This window comes from Aotus nancymaae, unplaced genomic scaffold (assembly GCF_030222135.1).
Source record: "Aotus nancymaae isolate 86718 unplaced genomic scaffold, 86718_ANA_hifiasm-v0.15.2.pri h1tg000014l, whole genome shotgun sequence".
Lineage (NCBI taxonomy): Eukaryota > Metazoa > Chordata > Mammalia > Primates > Aotidae > Aotus > Aotus nancymaae.
The window spans coordinates 9,426,324-9,443,972 of NW_026988425.1; the positions used below are offsets into that span (position 1 = coordinate 9,426,324).

At 45.6% G+C, this 17,649-nt stretch overlaps 1 protein-coding gene, 1 long non-coding RNA gene and 1 other non-coding gene across 10 annotated transcripts in view; 2 read left to right on the forward strand and 1 right to left on the reverse strand.

Annotated features, from left to right (window-relative positions):
* Nucleotides 1-9,528, reverse strand: part of SEMA5A (semaphorin 5A) — a 493,544-nt gene extending 484,016 nt beyond the window's left edge. The window contains exon 1 of one of the 4 annotated variants that reach the window (XM_064375855.1): nt 9,330-9,528. The gene's annotated coding sequence lies outside the window, so the exon portion shown is untranslated. Of the gene's footprint in view, nt 1-885; nt 1,052-4,427; nt 4,460-8,068; nt 8,211-9,329 lie in introns of those variants that run through there. The other 3 variants (XM_064375856.1, XM_064375857.1, XM_021675370.2) reach the window with 3 other exon arrangements.
* A 534-nt stretch (nt 9,529-10,062) lies between these two features.
* On the forward strand, nt 10,063-12,825 carry LOC105733070 (uncharacterized). 5 transcript variants are annotated; one of them, XR_010342515.1, is made up of 3 exons: nt 10,063-10,222; nt 10,590-10,755; nt 12,635-12,825. It is a non-coding gene; the product is annotated as an uncharacterized LOC105733070 (long non-coding RNA). The 5 variants fall into 5 exon arrangements; XR_010342512.1 differs by lacking the exons at nt 10,063-10,222; nt 12,635-12,825 and adding exons at nt 10,285-10,500; nt 11,506-11,718; XR_010342514.1 differs by lacking the exon at nt 10,063-10,222 and adding an exon at nt 10,286-10,484.
* Nucleotides 12,480-12,549, forward strand: LOC135275038 (small nucleolar RNA SNORD123). The gene has a single exon (XR_010342758.1). It is a non-coding gene; the product is annotated as a small nucleolar RNA SNORD123 (small nucleolar RNA).
* Nucleotides 12,826-17,649: the final 4,824 nt, after the last annotated feature.

Here is a 17,649-nt window from a genome sequence, read left to right on the forward strand (position 1 = left end):
CTGCCTAAACAGTGTATTACTGACCAACCAAAACCATCAAAAGTGGTATAAAAGATAAAAACGTCACCCACCCCTTTGCCATCTAATCAGCAGAAGGAAATATGAGTGCATCCTCATAAATAACTCCTCACCACTCACGACGGGTGAGTAATCATTTAGGATTGGTAATAGAAAAACACGGTCATTCTATAATTACTATTAATTTGCCAGTAAGCTAGGCTGCACGTTTGGGAAGAGGCAAGTTCAAAGTGAGCTGGTCAGAAACGACCCTGGCAAGAGGTCAATAAAGCTCTTGCACTAGGACTTCAAACCCTGTTGATGTCATATTTTGTGTACAAGGGTTCAAAGACTGAAGAAATTAGGTGCCATGAAAATGCTTGCCTGAAACATCACAGGGCTGGATTTTAAAAATGCTCTATTACCAATGGAGAAATGCATATGAGCCCTAAAGGCCAGCCAGCCTGGACCACATCCCAAAAGCCATGCTGAGTATATCTGGACCATGAACCACCTGTGCCAAAGTAAACACTCCCACAGAAAGCCGCTACGTGGAAACCAACTGGCGTGGGGAGAGCCAGGTGCCCACGAGAGAGCTGAGGAAGCCCGTGGCAGGAGGCAGAGAGGATCTGAACACACTAAACAGATGGAAGGTGCCGTAAACAAGGTGGGAGAGCTAAAGACACTTCTACCCAGAGAAGACAGTGGAAGAGCAAGGAAACGACAGGCAATATGTGTGTCTCTCGACCCAAAATCTATATTCCGCTTTGCATTTTAACTGCAAAAACGTGCCAAAGCAGAATCAAAGAGCTAGAAGCAATTCTTTGATTCTTCTCTAAGGGGGGAGGAAAGCAAACAAACAAACAAAAACAAAAGCAAAAAACTCACCTTTAAGTACTCAGGCTCTGAGCATTTAAGAATCTGCATTCTGCCACTGAGTCTGGCTGTTAGAAGTTACCTGCCTCTCCAGCTGAAGGGAGGGCCTTGCTAAGAAAGTGTACAAGGACACAGAGGCAGACGTTGCGAGCTTCTCCCCCATCAAAGGAAAGCAACCTCATTTGTTGAGCAGAATGATGCTAGGAGTCCCAGACTCTGCAGCTCTAATGAGACCATGAGATTCTGTGTTGTCAAAGACGTTCCCCTGAGCTATGCCCATGAAACAATAAAATCGGCAGAGAAGAAGTATACTCTAAGCAATGACTGGGAATTGGGGTGTACCAAACAATTAGCAGTGAGGCTGGCTGATGAGTTTAATTAATTGATTTAATCAGGTTATGTGGTCTCATCCGGAAGCAATCTCAGTTCGCTTGTTTTCATCATAGAGATCAGAGTTCAGATATGCTTCCCAGGAAGACAGTGCTTCAGTATCAAAGAAATACGCTCATCCCAGCACCCACTGGCCCTGGAACTAAGCTTTGTACAAGTAATGGAAACACAGGATACATTTCCCAGTGAACGCAGCAGGACTCGTGTTTAGGCCACCGGCAGTTTAAACTTTACCCTAATTTTAGAGATAATGTCCAGAATTTTCTCTTTAAAATAGCTTTATTGAGATATATGCTACATACCATTAAATGTACTCACTCTAAGTGTAAAATTCAATGATTTTTAGTACATGTAGAGTTGTACCAGTCTCCACAATCCAGTTTCTTACCATTTCCATCAGCCCAAAAAAGCCTGGGCTGCCCATCTGCAGTCAGGTCCAGTTCCCACTGCTACCCCCAGGCAACCACTAAAATGCCTGCCATCTTTATGGGTTTGCCTTTTTCGGGCATCTCTATAAATGGGAATGTATGGTGTGTGGTCTTCAGTGACTGCCTTCCTTCACTTAGCATAAGGTTTTGAGGTTCACACATATTGCAGCATACATCAAGAGTTCATTTGTTTTACTGCTGAATAGTAGCCCATTGTAGGGATAGGCCCTACTTTGTCTACCCATTCTTCTATTTCAGCTTATTAAATCTATAAATCCAACTACATGACAATGCTTATTAGCTTCATCTCAGAAATATAATAAAAACTCTGCCGTATTTTAAAAATATTCTAGGATGTCTAAAATCTCTGTAATGTGTGAAAATATGTAATAAAGATACAATATGTTCCCTGGAATTCATGTGCTTAGAGGGAACGGTGCTGTTTTAAATAAGAATATCTCAGAATTTCAATTTTTCTATGTTTTAATACAGGTTACGTATCCTTTATCCAAAATGCTTGGGACCAGATGTATTCCAGATTTGGGATTTTTTTCAGATTTTGGAACATTTGCAATATATATATATTAACTTTTTTTTAGTTTCATGTTGGTGCTTATAAAGTTTCACATTTTGAAAAATGGTGGATTTGGGGTTTTTTGATTAGGAATACTCAATCTATACACAGAAAGTATATTTATGCTAATCTCCAAATCAGGCAAAGTCATCAATTCGTTTAACAAGCACCTACTTACTGTCTAAATAGTAGTATATTAGGAAATAAGAAATACGCAGTACCTATCCCACCCCTACATCTGCCAGTTTACAAAGACATCTGTATTTCGAGACTGTGCTAATAAATCAGTTTGGAGGCATTTGGAACATGTTTCTTTATTTCAAATAAAGAATATAAGTAGTCGTTAGTGTCCATGGTTAGCCCCAGAAAGTCTTGTTTAAGCCACAGCCCTTTGTCTCAGTATACTCTACTGCAGTCTATTCTACCTACATAGTATCTAAGGCCATTTGTTGATTCATTCACTCAGCCACGATAGCCCGATAGCTCCTGCGTGCCAGGCACTGTTCTAGGCACCGTTGGCAACACAGCTATGAACAAAACCATCTCACTGGTCTCCTAAGCTGATGTTCTGTATCAGTGAAAGACTTTAAGGAATAAAGGCAGTGTGTGGAGTTGTGCAAAATGATACGGAGAGAAAAAGAAGAGTCTGAAGGAAGAGACAAAATGGGGAGGAAGGCTATTTTCCATGGTGCTATTTGGAGCCACGTTTCTGAAGGGGGGACACTTGAACAAAGATCTCAAGGCAGCAGGACTTGGTAGCAGCGAGCTCCTGGGAAAGTGGTCAGAAAGCATTCCAAGTAGAAGGACAGGACACACAAAGGCCAGGGGGCTAGAAGCAAGGTTGGGGGCGGGCGCTGGAGGCAGAAAGGAGGGACCGTGGTTGCAGTGAAGGCTGGTTACAGAGCCAGGATCACACGGGACTCTCCCCAGTTCCCAGCCTCGGGTACACATCCTTCCTGCAACTGAAGACGCCACCCTCACGGCAGGTCTCAGGCACACAGACCCAGCTTGAAGGCAAGCCGCACCAGTGAGCCAACCCGCCGACCCTGACTGAGCAGGCATGGTTCCGTCACGGCATCCACATTCCCAGACGCCTGTCTTCTTCCCTCAGATGGCTCTCCAGACCCTTGTTCAGGCAGTGTGTTTTGTATTATCATTCTGACGCTCTTCCTTGGTAATCGAGCATATAGCTGGCCATTCTTGAAGAGAAATCCTCCCTCCTTACTGTCTTCACCTCCACTTTTCCTCATCCTGAAGACTGGGCTCAGTAAGCAGCCGTGGAGCTGACGCAGATGTGGGATTCTGACCCACCACTGGCCCTTGGCCATCTGCAAGTCCATCTGGATGGTCCATCCACTCCGTGCGGGGTCCTCACAGAGCTTTTGCCCAATTCCAAGCCCGCAAAGGGATACTGACACTGCCGTCAACCACTCCCACCCACACCACCCGTTCTCTGGCCATGAATCCATCCACCACTGCTGGCATCTCTCCAGCACAGCAGGAAAGTCGTCCCCTAAGGATCGCCCATCGCCAGCGAGAACCCAATTCAAGGTGGAGGCTTCACCCATGGCCCTGCCCAATCAGGCAGGCATCTCTCTTAAACCATGGGCTTCTGCTCACCACTCCACCCAGCTCTCCTACAATACTAACTTTCTTCTAAAGTCAAGTCCATGGTTAGGAATTCATATGACAGAAAGTTTATACTCATACTTCAACCCACATGAACAATGGCTTCATTATAATGTCTGCTACACAAAGAAGTTTTGTATACCGGCAATTATTTTTGCTTTATGCTGCCATTTACAAACAGTGTTCTCAAGTTGAAAATCAGGCTGTGAACAGTGGCTCACACCTGTAATCTCAGCACTTTGGGAGGCCAACGCGGGCAGATCACTTGAGGTGAGGAGTTCGAGACCAGTCTGGCCAACTGGTGAAACCCCATTGCTACCAAAAATATAAAAAATTAGCCAGGTGTGGTGGCACATACCTGTAAATCCCAGCTACTCGGGAGGGCGAGGTACAAGAAGCGCTTAAACCCAGGAGGCGGAGGTTGCAGTGAGCCAAGATCGCGCCACTGCACTCCAGCCTGGGTGACAGAGCGAGACTCTGTCTCAAAAGAAAAGAAAAGAAAAGAAAAGAAAAGAAGTAGTTTTACAACAAACCTAAATCTCAATCCTGTAAAAGGAGTCACAGAAGCCAGCTGTGACTCTAAAATCCGTTTGTTTACATGATGCCCAACCATAAATGTCGCTGGCCTCTGACGCGTTTCTTCCCCAGCAGGTCTGGGGGCACTGGTAAGAGTCAGCGGCCTTGGTACCCGGCTCTGAACAACTTTGGGAGCCTTCTCCGAGATGTGTCACATGTCCAACTTTGTTTTGTTTTTACAGAAAGAAAAGCTCTTTGTGTGGAATTTTATTTGAAGTCAGTTTGTGAGGAACGCTATCTCTCCTGTGATTCAGAAGAAGTTTCGGTTTTATGATTTTGCAGACAGATCACGGGAAGCTGCTCAGCAAATTTTTTCTTAGTTGCTTTCCTTGATTCTGTTTTTCCTTCCATGGGTACATCATACATTGTTGCCAAACATTGGATTTGAACTGATTGAAAGAGGCTCTATTTTCTTTGAACAATTTGTCCTTGTGCAATCCTGATTGTCACTCGCCTATAACTTATTTAATTTCACATCTCAGCAAATACAGTATTATTTCTCCAATAGAGTTGGCTTCTGATAGAATCACTCTACTGGTTATTTATCATACATATCTGTAATTGAATTACCTATTACAGTAGTGTGATTTACTCTCAATTATACATAAAATGCAACATAAAATAACATTTTTCCAGTGTGTACTTCCTCATTATTCTACATGAACCCTAGGTTAGCCAGTTCTACAGAAATACAGTGACAAATAATGAGGGAAAGATGGGAAGATAAAAGATTAGTGGGTTCATGACCTTTCAATAATAAAAGAAATTCAGCCTCTAAAAAAATTATTCTCTTTTAAAATATTTTTCCCCCCAAGTGTTAATCAGGAAACCAATTCTAGGAAACCAATCAGGAAAAAAAGAGTTTAGAAACAGAATGATTTAACTTCTTTGAAATGCAATAATACTATGTTAATACATTTTAAAATGTAGGAAAGGGAAATAAAGTGTTTTTGCCTTTGCTCTCGTCAAACAACCATTAATCTTGGACAAAACAAGGAGGAGAAGAAAGAAGACGACAGCGGCAATTCCTTTGGGAAAATGTTGTCTTCTTGAGCCCACTGTTGTGTTACTCCTATTGTAAATGTCACACACAAGGTGAAATATGACCTGTCTTTGAAGTTGCCTGGCTTCAAACTACTCTGTGAAACAGACAGCCAGGTTTCCTTAGCCATACGATCTTTTAGATGGCAAAGACTGTGCCAATCCTAGTATGTTGAAATAAATTCCTATTATTCAATACCTTTTCTTGGATCAAGTTTTCATTTGTTTTCTTCTATTTGGCTTCAGTTCTGAATCAAAGCAAGTTTTGAGTAGGCTCACTGATATTGAGAAGTTTATCTATGTATATTCTAGCTTAATTTTGCTTTTTCCTCTTTCCTCCCTATCAGAAATTGATTTTGGATATTCGGATAACCAATTCCTAAAAAATTCATCCGAAAAGTACGCTACATATTTACCAAGCATACCCACATCTGTTTCTTCAAAGTGCTTCCCAGGAGCCACATCTCACCTGCTGAATTTATCCCCAGATTGCTCCTAATCTGTACAGGAATTAGAAACAGAAGATTGCCCCCTATCTACAGCAGATCATTTCTGCAGGGTGGTAGAATGATAAAAATCTCATTTCAACCAAACTTCTGCATCTCAATTTGAAAAGGTTGCTGAGACATATGTGAAATTGTCTGTGTTGTCAACTGTACTCAAGACAACTAAAAGTACTTAGAGATGCTCATTTTAGGATTCAAGAAAACAGTTAACTTTCTTGATACAAATCTGCAAATAGATGCAGGTGAGCAGAAATGGACAAGGTTTCACTTTAGACACTTTGCACTTAGTTATAGCTTAATGTGTTAGGCACCATAATTTACATTTTAAACATTATTTAACACATAAAAACTTGTCACCTTGGTATAATTATACCCAAAGCAATTTGTCTGGGTAACTATAGCAACAATTGCAGAAACATTTTTAAATACAAAATTGGTATAATTTTAGAATAAAGAATTATAGAGAATTTATTGCAGGATGTAGGGCTGCTTCACTCAAATAATGGTCCATATACTACTACAAAAATGGATTCCTTGACTGGGATACATTATAAACTAATCTGTTCTATCTTGCTCACCATCTGCTTTGTAACTCAAACCTTTTCCTTGGGATAAGTTTCTGATGTTAGTTAACTATAGCGTTCATGATCACTCGTCTACATCATGGAATGCCTTTACACCTTTGGCTGGACATTTAGTGAAGGTTTTCTGCTCCTCCCCCACATCTTCCTGTATCAAAAGCAAAGACTCAATTTCAATGACTTTATGACCAAAAAAAAAAAAATCATTTGAAACTGTTATACTAATCACCAAGTTAAATCAAACTGTCAAGATTCAGATAGGCAGCTCTCTCTAACATCAGGAGCATTTGACATCGACCACACAGAGCTGGCATCTCTTATTCTGGGCCACTAGCACACAGTACAGCGAAAGGCTTGTTGGCTTTAACATATGTCCTTCACCAGGAGGCTAACATGACTCTGAAGCTAAATTTTTTACTGCAAATCCATGAACAGGGCTTCGGAAGTCCCATGACTCTCTAAAATGTATGCAGAAGTTTGTATAAATGTGTATTTATTTTGGTCTCATGTTCAATAAGTTTTAACAACCTCTGTGCTGTAAGTTTCTATGTTTCATTCTCCCCAGACATGTGATGAAATCATTTTATAGGGAAACAGCAGTGAAAAACACAGGTTTATTTTTACCAAATTCTGAACATCTCAAAAATTTATTTTGGACAGAGACAAGCTTTACCACCCAGGAGACCAAAGCCTTTGCTCTCAGCAGGGATCTTGCAGCTGTTTGACATTAAAACAACCAAATAAGTTACTGCAGTTCACAGATGACATAAAATGATTAGCATCATCTGTCTTCTCCCTGTTAATAAAAGTATATATTGGCTAAAAACACATAAAAATAGATGTCAGTTTCTCAACCCCACAGTTCAGAGTATCCAAATTCTTAGTGTGACTGCATGGAGCAACATGAATGAGCAAGCTTCTATGTCCAAAGTTTTTACAAGAAAGAAACTCAAGGAAAAGAAAAATCTGTGTTTCAAGTGAACCAAACAATTACACTTAGGGCTGCTTTCTAAGGAAGAACAAACATAGGAAAAGAAATCTTTTGGAGGGAAAAAAAAAATCCATGTTTCTTTTGGTGTAAATACATGCACAGACAAGAAACTTATTTCAGTTATACATAACTTAATGGTATTATCTGCTTTAACCGAAATTGTAAAGTGGTCATGATAAGCTTTACATTCTCTAAAATAATGAAACTGGCATTAATTAGCAACTCATTCAACAATCCTAATTAGGTATTGAAAAATCTTTCTTACTGAAGTCTGGTTTTATGTTTCTGTCTCCTTATGAAAAGACTATAATTAATAACATATCTGCTGGTTCCAAACTCAGCCATTATGACAGAGCTTTTCTGGGTAAGAGAGAGATAAAATGGTCTTTCTTCACAATAAACAAGAACAATCATTTGTGACTCCTGGTGTGTTAACTGAAGTACGCCTAAAAAGCAGAACAGTATTAAACAAAACTCACGTTATTTTCCCTCAATTTCGATTTCTTTCTGGGTAAGTCACAGGGAAGAAGACAGATGCCCAGGCAGGAAGAGTTTACAGGGATCTTTTTCTCTGGAAGACACCTTTCTAGTTAGAGCACTTATGTCTGGCCACCACCTTTCCAGTCCCCTCTTCTAGCAAGGCTGACAGCTCTCTATAGCCACCAGATCAGCTCCCCCCACCCCCAGCCCCCACAATGAAATTATTGCGAGATCTGCCTGGCTCTGCTGTTTGTTGCCTGGGACCCCCACCCACTCGCCTAGAACCCAGCAACTGCCTGTGGCTCCTCATCCTCCGAGCGCTCGCTCGCAGCGCCCCCTGCCGGGGATCACGAGGACGCCGCAGGCACAGGAAAGTTAAATCCCAACTCCAGCCGCCGCATCCAGGTACAAAGCAAGGAACGGGCGAGGAGGTGAACGCGCTTCCCGCCAAAGCCCGGGGAACCGGGATGTGACCGCGCCAAGCCAGGCACCCGGCGCCGCGGGGAGCGAGCCTGGAATCGCTCCTCCACGACTGTTCCCACGCACATCTTGGGAGAAACAGTTCCCTCTGGGGCCCGATCTGCCTCCAGTCCCGAAACCTTGAGCCAGGGTATGCAAAATCCGAGCAGCAGCGGAGGGATGCCTGGGGAAAGGGGCTCGCCTGGCTGCAGCCCACCTGGCTGGCGGTTCCCCAGGCCTCTGTATCCCCGCCTTGGTGTCTTTCATTAACCAAGGCGCTTGGCAGAGTTAAGCCCAAGTCCCCCTGCCTCCAGGTTCCCCTGTAAGGAAAGCAAGAAAACCTGCCCAAGCCGGCGGGGCTGCGAGGTGGCGGCTCCCGGACAGCCAAGTCCCGACTTCCGAGTCCCTAGTCCCCGGCCCCCGGCAGTGCGAGCCTGGAGGCGCGCCGGGTACGCGCACAGACCACCGCTCACCTTTTGGGGTGTTGGGCACGGGTCCCGTCTCGCCCACCGAGATACTCCGGCTCCTTACCTCTGCATGCTCAGACCTCGGCACAGGGGGTACACAAACTTCCAACCTGTGCACTGCCTCAACTGTGGGCGCCCGGGACTGACGGTGGTCCTAATCCTATGCACGCAACCTCCGCCCAGGTGCCTGCTGATGGATCCCACCCGACATTGACACCACCCACCAGCCGACCGTGCGGTCCCCAGGTCCCGGCCAGCGGCGCGGGGCGGCGCGGCACGGCGCGGTCAGGGGCTCTGGCCAAGGCCACGCAGGGATTGGGTGGGGGTCGCTCACCAGGTGCGGGGCGCGCTCCTCGTGCCAGTCATCCAGCGCCTGGGGCCAGAGCGGCTACAAGGATCCTCTTCAGCACCTGGCTAGGGAAGTGGAGGCAGCAGCTGCCTGCCACTTCCTCAGAGCCGCCCCCCACTCGCTGAGCTCTAGAACGGGGGCACCAGCTTGAGGGCCAGGAGCAGAGTCCCCGAGAGCGCGGCCGACCGGTGGGTGGGCAGGTTCACGCACAGCAGAGACGACCGGCGAGGTGGCAAAGTTGGGTGTCCGCGCCAGCTCCGCGGGGCAGTCGCGGGTGGGAAAGGGGAGCGCCCCAGGATGAGCCACACTGTCCGGGCCGCCCTGGCAAAGGGAAGGTGGAGGGCAGCGGCCGGCCTGGGGCTGCGGAGCCCACCCGCGGCGGGAAAGCAGGGCGCGGGAGCGGGCGCAGCGAGAACAGCCGCCACCAGCGCCGCCTTCCCGGCAAGTAGATCCGCGCGGGGCGAGCGGGCGCTGAGAGCGCGGGGCGGGGAGCGCGGGGCCGCCTGGGCCCGCCCCCGCCCCGCCCCCGCCGCTGCGCCGCCTCCTCCTCCTCCTCCTCCGTCTCCTCCCTGCCCGCGTGAAACTCGAGCGCCCCACCCGCGCCTGACCTCCCCGAGCCCCTCCCCGGGTCCCGCCCCTTCCCGAGACGGGACCCCCCCCTTGCTCCCGGACGCCCTGCTGCACCCCAGGAGTTCCATTCCCGACTCCCCAGTGCGATTGCGGCCGTGCGCTGACTTTTGGGGGCTCCCTCCCCCGTCTCACAGGGCCCTGCTGCGGCTCCCGCCCTGGGTCCCGACTCAGACGTGGCTGTACCCAGGAGGGGGGCGCCGGCCGAGACTTGAGACGTGGCGCTCCAGCTCTGCTGGCCTCTGCTCCAGGTACGTGCACTCCCCTCGCCCGAACCTGGCCTCGCGGGTGGGGGACAGGGGCCGTCTGGTCCTTCGGAACTCGAACTTTGTGATTTTGTTCTTTCTGTGTGACACCCTCATCCGTTCTGAGAGGGAAACTCCTTACAGAAGAGGAGAAAGTCGCTGCGGGTTCTCGGAGGAGCGGTTTAGGGCTGAGCCTCCGGCTAGTTGGAGTCGATTTCAGCGGGATTAAGTCCAGGAAATGAACAAATCTGACGAACCAGGGAGGCAGGTGAAGGGGTCACCAGGTAGCCACGCGGTGCGTTAAGAGAGAAGTCCCGTATGGTCAGTGATTCGTCCAATTCTGGGACTAATATTCCTTGTTGCACTTTTGCAGGATCTTTGGGCCTTACTGAGTACTCAGGTGAAAAGTTTATAATCGGGAAGCAAATAAAGAACCTTTGAAGACTTGTATAATTGGATACGTTGGCGCAGTTCTTCAGCTTCTCAAGAAGGTAGTTGAGCAAGGAGGAAGAGGGTCAGCCTCGCGAAAAGCTCAAATGGTAAAGTTATAGGAGTATAAGGCATAAAACTTGGGTTCAGAGCCCTGACTGGCCTTGAGTGGCCCTAGCCCACTGGATGAGGCTGCGGGACAGTATCTCTGGGCCCGTTTTCTCCATCTGCGCCTCAGAGGGAGGCTTCAAGGTCCCTTCCACAAGGAAACGCACGAATGACCCCTCCTAAGCGCAGTGAGGTAGGGACCCCGCAAGGACCCACGTTCACACCAGCGCCCTTCCAGCCAGTGGTGGGTTGTGGATGGGCCTCTCCAATACTGGGAACGGCCCGCCGCGTCCATAAGGCTTGAGCTCATCCATAAAACGAAGAAGCTATTGGTGGCTGCAGGGTGTCACAGCTCTCACAGTAGCCATGCAGACCTAACAGGGCGATGGAAATAAAAATTGCCGTCTATGTGTCTTTATTTTCTAGAACTTATTATTTTTTTTTAATGTAAGAATTAAGTGAAAGCAATTCCTATGGTTTCTATGGAAGCCCATCCCAGCTCCAAATGAACAGTCTCTGGCACAGGTGACCTGGCTGTCTTGGGTACTCAGGCCTTCCGGGGATTTCCTTTAAGACCTCTGGGAGGAAGTGTCGGTAGCTGAGCAGGCCTCCTTGGCAAGCATTCCTCCCTGTGTTGTGACGGGGGCTCCCGGCCTGCTGTGTGGCAGCTGCAGGCTCCTGGGGACCTGAACCAGAGCCTTAACCGTTCTCCCTTCCGTTGCTTGGCACTTAAGGCACTAGTTCCATTCCAGACATTCCGACTCTCTTGCCTACGTGGCACAGGGGCCTGGGAGCCACCCTGCGAGGAAGACGCAGGCCAAGGTCTTGCCGGGCTACTTCTAGAGGGGAAGATGTAGGGAGGAAGCTGCCTTATACTTGGATTCTGCAGCCTTTATATGGACCTGTGGAGCCTGTGTGGCCAGAATGAGGGAGACAGAAATTAGAACCCAATGTATAATGTATTCAGATAACCCTATTCTTACCTCTGAACGTTGCAGTTCATACTTAAAAAAAAAGGCAAAAAATTCTTGGCATATAGAGCTAAGCGGTGGGAAGAAGACAGCTTTCTAACCATAACCCAGTAGGTCTGATGACGTAACATTTAACTGGATCCATTGTGTAATTTTGTGTGTATGTAGCAGGGGAGTTGAATTCAGTTTTGCTGTTTACAGGCTGCAACAATATATTGTTAGAGATTGTATATTTTAGTGATAATGAATTACAAAATAATTGCTAATGAGCAGGAAAATAAACCAAATTATAATTTAGAGTGCATCCTTATTTTAAAGTGAAATGGATCTAAATTTAGGATATAGTTTTGAGTTTTAACCTGGGGAAAGTTGTTTAACTTTTCTGAGCTATGGTCTCTTCACCTGGAACTTAGACACACCAACCTGGCAGGTGAAGTCAGTTGTCTACTTGAAAGGAGAGAGATGATAATCTGTGTAAAATACTCATCAAGCACCCAGCATATAAGCAGGCTTTCCATAAAGTCATTTTGAAGTATCCACAAGTATTTCCTTTTTCTAAGCAAAATTTCTTTTTATTTCTTTGTAAAGGTCTTGCTTGCTAGAGTTACCTGCATTAAACTGCATCTCATCACATTATGAAACAAAAAAATGTTTAATTCTCTTCTTTTCAAAATAAAATCTAGCTCTCCCTAAACTGTTTTACCTGAGCCATGCACCCAATGTGAAAGAATGAGAAAACCAACAGAACAACACTTGGTGAAAATGATGAATTCTGGGGCGCTGATTCATGTGACTTGAAAAACGCCATCCATTTCCTGATTCACCTCAATTTCTGTTTGGAACTATGAAAGATCACTTCCGTTTCTGAACTAATTGACCAATTTTGTCTTGTCTTTACTTCCCTCCCTAGTGCCTGAATTTCAGCCACATCCCTAAGCTGCCATCTCAGACAGAGGAACAGGGAGGGGGCTGGAAAGAGCATCACCTGGAAGAAGTCAGAACGTGACTGTGGGCCATGAGTGACCTTCAAAGGAAAGCTGGGTATCTGTGGTCTTTAAGATGATGTGATAAGATTGTATTAAAATTATAGAAAAACCTCAATCCCAAAATTGTGGTCTCTTGACATTTACATCTTAACTGGATTTTCCTGCCAAAGAGCCAGGAGACACGTTACAATCATCCTCTGGGAGTGTTCTCTTTATACCCTGTTTTCATTCTTTTAGATCCATGGCATTTAAGAACTGAAGCAATGAATAGATCATCTGATCAGTCCCATCAGGCGTTTTCCTAATGCTAAAATTGGTAAAAGATGTGAAGCTTGATGTCTCACTAAGCTTGCCTCTTACTGGTTTATTGCTCACCTAAGTATTGGGAAAACATGATTATGGGTACAGGTGACTCTGTGTTTCCTCCCAAACAGGTTTCTTTTGTCAGATTCTTTTGATAGATTAAGAATCTACAAGTGGGGAGATCTTGAGGAAATATCAGCCCAGCTGCTACACTTGGGTTTCACCAAAACATCTTTAGGGTTCTCTTACCCCAAGAAACATGCATTCCTCTTTAGCGTAGCAGTCCACTCTATTGGCAAAGTTAAGCAGACCAGTTTTATTTAAAAAGAGCCGGCAGGGCACAGTGGTTCATGGCTATAATCTCAGCACTTTGGGAGACCAAGGCAGGCAGATCACGAGATCAAGAGATCAAGACCATCCTGGCCAACTTGGTGAAACCGTGTCTTTACTAAAAATACAAAAATTAGCCGGGCTTAGTGGCAGGAACCTGTAATTCCAGCTACTAGGGAAGCTGAGGCAGAAGAATTGTTTGAACCTGGGAGGCGGAGGTTGCAGTGAGCCGAGATCACACCCCTGCACTCCATCCTAGTGACAGAGTTAGAATCCATCTCAAAAAAAAAAAAAGGAGCCATCAAGAAACTTAGACACATAGAAAACAGTTGAGGCACACATGTGCATAGCAAGTGCAGTTTCTTGGTCCTTAAACTGAACAGCCAGGTCAGTCTGCTCCTCCAGGCACAGCCTGAGACCCCATCACATGCCTTGCTCTGCAGTCTGAGTTTCCACCCAGGTCCACCCAGGGCCTGCCTCACACTGTCCATGTCTACTCAGAGGGTTGCACTTTACCACTGCTACATGTTCCCAAAGGTTGGCACAGCATGACCTGGACCTCACCTAACCCAGGCAAACTCTGCTCATCTTTGAGCTCTCTGGAACCCATTTCTCAAGGGAGAACCGCATTCTCCCACCTCACAGCCACATTCAAGGAAGCAGCCTGATTAAAGCAATGACTCAAGAATACAACAGGCAGACCACACATTTGACAAGATGCACTCACTCACTTGCAGGAGCAGGTCGGGGAGGGCAGGTGTCATTTTCCTTGGTTATTTTTTTCTTACAAGAGTTTACTGATTGTTCTTTCAGTAGGACTTTTCAATAAGACAATGTGTTTTATTTCAGGTATGCATGCAGAAAAGCAAAGGATTCTAGAAATCTGAACGTGTTTTACTTTGTCCTCTTGATTAAATTTCTGGATATATTTTCTAGCAACCCAATTTGCTTAAACAAAATTGGTGTGTCAAAAAAGCCCAAGTCATCTTTTATAAGTATGGTGTGGAGAGAAGAAAAAATGCCAAGTCTAAAAGATTTTTGGAATATCTGAAGAAAATACAGACAGCTTGTGGCGTGGAGATAAAGCCTCTGGATGGTTTCCAGAATGTTGTTTTCTGACACTGAGCCTTGTATATATCTTGAATGCCTATGAGCAAAGAATAGCTATACTTTTTTAAAAAAAGATATGTTTTATACGTATTAATCAATGTCCTTTTTACTCCTCTGCCTTTGAAAATAGAGCTTTGGGGGGGGAAATAAGTACCTTTGAAAATATGTTTTCAAAAATAATATCCTGCTTAGATTTAGAAGCACAGATTACTCTGCCTTAGTTTATTTCATTATTTACCAGAGAAATTAAGTCAAAATGACCTTGAGTTATGAAAAGATGATCTATTAAGTGAAATTAAACCCAAAAGCAAAATATCTCCTGAAGAAAATCCACAGAAAGAAGAGCCATCAAGGACCCAGTAGGCCCTCCATCAAGTGTCATTTCAGGCCCTCATTTCCATTCCATTCTCATTGCCATAATTCACAGTCTCAGTGTCTTTCACCCAAAATACCAACACCTCTTCTTACTGTCTCCCTGACTCCAGCTCCAGTGATCATTCCCCAAGCAGCGACATCAAACCCACCCCTCACACACACATCATCATCATCATCCTTAACACAGACCTGATTTTATTTGAATTGGAAACTACTTGGCTACCAAAAAAATAAATAAATAAATAAAACTCCCTCATAGCTAGACAGCTAGGTGAGGTCATAGAACTCAGCCATGACCAGTAAGATGTAAATTGAGTGGGATTCTAAGATAGGCTTTGTAAAAAGGGGTAGACAACTAAATGGGCATGGTCTTTCTTGCCCTTCTCTCCTACTTTTGGATTCCCACCTGGAAGTTGATTGTGATGGTCAAAATGCCAGGTACTGTCTGGGCACGATGGCTCATGCCTGTAATCCCAGAACTTTAGGTGATCAAGGTGGGAAGATCACGTGAGGTCAGCAGTTCAAGACCAGACTGGCCAACATGGTGAAACCCCATCTTTACTAAAAATACAAAAATTAGCCAAGCATGGTGGCATGCACCTGTAGTCCCAGCTACTTGGGAGGCTGAAGCAGGAGAATCTCCTGAACTGAGGAGAAGGTTGCAATGAGCCGAGATCATACCACTGCATTCCAGTCTGGGTGACACAGTGAGACTCAATCTCAAAAAACAAACAACAAAATGCCAGGCACCAGTTTAGACTCTAAGCTGACCTTGAAAATATAAAACATGAACCAAGGATAGTGGTGTAAAAAGTAGCCTAAATCCCTGGTGACTCTGGAGCCCCTGCCTCAGCCCTGAATTACCTAACCCCAGACTTCATGACATGAGAAAGAAATAATCTTCTGTTTTGCTTCAGCCATCACTGTTTCTGTTATTCTTAGCAAGAGAGTGCAATTCCTTACTGATGGAGGGGATTCAGTTCCTCCAGGTCTGGCAACCCTGCGGCTTCATCCCTCAACATGGCGCCCTGTGCAGCCAGCACCCCTTCTCCCTTTTTTCCACCCAGCTTTCCCACTTGAACCAAGCTTGTTGCACACCATGCGCCAGATGCATGGCTGCACATTGAAAATAGGATGAAAAGACACACTCAAGCCATCCCTGCCCTTTCAGAAGTTCCAGCTTACCGAGTTACAGCTTATGGAGTTATGGAACCCACAAGTATGTAAATCTAAACCCTGATAAAGGCTATGAAGGACAAATGTACAGGTGGCTGGTTTAGTCTGGGGAATGGTAGAGGCATCATTGAAAAAGTAGCATTTAAGATGAGATTTGAAGGATGAGCAGAAACCAGAAAGAAAGTGGGAAAATTAGGGGATAAGAGCAAGACCTCCAGAAAAGGGTGGAAATAGTGAACAACTTTGGAATTTAATTCAAATACACTTGTTAAAATATCAAGCGCAGTGATAGTAATTGCTAAAGAATAGCAATAGATACTGTCTAAGTCCATTTCAGGCTGCTGAAACAAAAAGCCTTAAACTCAGTAACTTATAAATAATAGAAATTTATTTCTAACAGTTCTTGTGGCTGGAAAGTTCAAGATCAAGGCACCACCAGGTTCAATGTCTGGTGAGGGCACAGTCTCTGCTTCCAAGATGGTGCCTTGTTTCTGCATCCTCTGGAGAAGAGGAACACTAGCTCTGCACATGGCTGAAGAGCTGGATGGGGAAAAGGGCCCAGCTGATTCCCTCCAGCCCTTTCATAAGCCACTAATCCCACCTATGAGGTCAGAGCCCTCACAGTCTCATCATCTCCTAAAGGCCCCACCTCTTAATACTGTTGCATTGAGGATTAAGTTTCAATGCGAATTTTGGGGAGAACACAGTCATTCTTCCCCTGACCCCTCAAAATTAATGTCCTCATATACGGAATTCCCCAAATTGATAACTTGTTGCCCAAATTCTTAATGTGTTCCAGCATTAACTTTAAAGTCTAAGTCCAAAGTCTCAGTTAAATATGATCTATATCAGATACAGCTGAGACTGAAGGTACAATTTATCCTAAGGCAAACTCCTCCAGCTCCGAGCCTATGAAATCAAACAAGCAATGTGCTTGCAAAATACAACAGTGGTGCCAGCATAGGATATACATCCCCATTCTGCAAGGGAGAAATGGGCAAGAAAAAGGGGTCACAGGCCCCATGGAAATCCAAAACCCAAGAAGGCAAACTGTTAAATCTTGAGACTTGAGAATGGTCTCGAGTCCATGTTCATCCTTCCATACACACTAGGGCAAGAGTTGGACATCCAAGGGTCCCACCAGCCCTACCCCCATGGCTTTGCTGGGCACAGCCCATGCTGTAGCTCGCACAAGTTGGAGTCCAGTGCCTGTGGCTCTCCTAGGCTGGCATTGCACGCTGGTGGTGCTACCAGTTTGGAATCTCAGGGCAGCCCTGACCCCACAGCTCTGCTGGTAATTGCCCTAGCAAGGACCCTCTGCACTTATCTGACCTTTGTGGCAGTTCTCTGCCTGGGCTCTGAGGCTCTCCAAGACATCTTTTGAAATCTAGGTGGAGATAGCCACCCCTCCATAGCTCATACACTCTATATAAATGCAGAGTTGGCACTTCGGGAATGTCATCAAGGTTTATCACTTGTACCTTTCAGAAGGGTGGCCCAAGTCACATCTCAGCCCACTTGAGCCCCAGCTGGGGAAGCTAAAAAGCACTGTGTCAGAATGCAGGGAGCAAAGACTTGAGGAGGCCCTAGGCAGTAAGCCCTAAGGTGCCAAGGGTGCCTTGGGCCCCTTCCTTGAAACCTTTGT